Genomic DNA, 2,477 nt, shown 5'->3' with positions numbered 1-2,477 from the left:
CTCATTGTGGCATGGCATGTTTCGTCGAATCTTGGATATAGGTTTATAGTTTAGCATTAACTATTACAAAAAAAATCTTTAGAAAGTTATAAAAGTTACAAGTTTCTTACCTCATCGCACCACAATTTTAAAACCTCTAGGTTAGGCGAATACTTGAGCAATCGTATCATAACTTGCATACAATCTTTATCAACTCCCAATTTTAGTTTTAAGGACTTGAGCTTATTAAAACAGATGGGAGAGAGGCAAGCCTGTTTGTACAAACCCTACAACACCAAAAGAAACAAAACAAAAAATGAGAAAACTAAGAATCTATGTGCTTATTAATTCCAAAGAAAACAAAACTTAATTTACCTTAAGGGAAGCCTTGCATAGTTTCAGAAGTGATATAGAAGGGACTTCCTTGATCATCTTATGCACAAGAATTCCAGTTTTCTCATCACAATTTCTATCATAATCATTAAAATTGATGTTAACATATTCTATTGAAAAGATCATTGTTGATTACTATATCCTTTGGCATAGGAGATTTATATGTTAAAGAATTTGAGAGCAGGACAAGAAATTTTGATTTCACAATTGTCATAATAGTTGCCCTCATCAAAAGTGAGGTATAAAAGAGATTTCGGAGCAATATAAAGCAGGTTCATATGTTGTAAATTGCAATCACATAATTCCAATTTTACAAGGAGTAGACATTCTGAGAAGAAGCAACTTGTCAAATGTCCATCTAATAACTCAACACTGCAAAGATGAAGCAATTTCAGCTGACGAAATCCGCCCAAATGATTATGATCATTAGGTAGTTTTAGTACATCCCCACACAAATTTAGTTTCAAAACCTGTAAAGATTCACAAGTTACAAGACAATGCGGTAACTCAAATGGCTCACAAGGCGAAAACCACAACACAAGTTGTTCAACATTTCTTTTTGTTGTTGCATCAATAAAACGCAAAATATCTGTGCTTTCAAACATATTGCTACATGAGAGGATAAAATGGACAAGGTTAATAGTTTTATGGGAAATTAAAAAGGTTTCAAACATATTTAAGGATTGAAAAATATGTACTGTTTTAAGTTGTAATTTGTTATGCTTTGACTAGATGCAGCAAAATCCAAATTTAAATAATCAGCTTGAAGTCATTTGGCCAAATTTGAAAGTTGGGTATAGATGTTGATTTTTGGGGGGCACGAATGGATTAATCATGGATATTGTACTCGACACATAATTCCCTTGATTCAGTACTTTGAAGCAGCGGTAAGGCTCTCCACGATGACGATGAATCTGATTGACTACATGAACGCAGGAGGAGTACATCCATCAAATTACATACCATATTCGGAGTCTCATAAGACATGCTTTTTCTAATCTGGTTGGACCTAACGTTAATGTATACTTCTCGTGTATGGTTAATAGCACCAGACATGTGCTTCTCAAAGAGGTGTGTCTTTGTTTGGATCAAGGAGTGACACATTTCATTACATGTTCGGGGCTACTTAAAAATAAACCTTGTGGGGTGAATAAAAATATATTTCTTCCTGCTTTTTAGCTTACTAGATAATGTATTATTGTACGCGTGTATCACGTATGAAAAAAAATACAACTATGATATATTTTATGTATTAAACAATTTCACTTTAAGTCTAATGTTACAAGCGTAATTGCAATTTTGTTTTCTTGGTGTTGAATTTTACTACTTTTGAATTTGTAGTCGCGGAAGTGTTATCATGGCCTAATTAACTCTTGTGGTTAAATTATATTGTGGACTGAAATATAATTCTCTCTTGTAATTCTCTGTTACAAGAATATACTATTTAAGACTTTAATTAATAATAAGGTATATATACTCCTTTTTATTTACAAAATTATGTTTTTAATTACAAACATGACATAATATTTAATTTTTGATAAATTTAAAAAAAAAAATATTCGATTTATTTCCTTTTTTGGGGTTATGTGCTAAAATTATGGGATTGAAAATTATTGTTTACCTTTGGTTTTCCAAGCATAATTTTACTCTTTTATATTATTATTTTTACCCATATCTTGAATTTTTCGTTTTTTTTTTTTCGTATATTTTAGTATACAATTTATTTCCTATTTTTGGGAATTATGTGGTAAATTTAGGGTATTGATAATTATTGTTTACTTTTTGGCTTTTCAACCATAATAATACTATTTTATATTGTTTTTTTGTCCATATATTGAATTTTAGATTATTTTTTTATATATATTTTAGTATCCGATTTATTTCCTATTTTTGGGCGATATGTGCTAAATTTATGGAATTGATAATTATTGTTTACTTTTTTTACTTTCCAACCATAATTATACTATTTATTAATTGTAGTCTTCTCTGACCTCTTTAAAATTGTTTTCATACAAATATCTTTTTCTTTTATTGTGACAATTTATTTTTTCTGAAATTCTAAAATTTATCTACGTTGTTTTTTTGACAAAATATTTTATTTTTTT

The sequence above is a fragment of the Solanum verrucosum genome, unplaced genomic scaffold (genome assembly GCF_900185275.1).
Source record: "Solanum verrucosum unplaced genomic scaffold, falcon-dt-bn FXZP01000288.1, whole genome shotgun sequence".
Classification (NCBI taxonomy): Eukaryota; Viridiplantae; Streptophyta; class Magnoliopsida; order Solanales; family Solanaceae; genus Solanum; species Solanum verrucosum.
The sequence above is the reverse complement of the archived record's forward strand: the minus strand, read 5'-3'. Positions refer to the sequence as shown.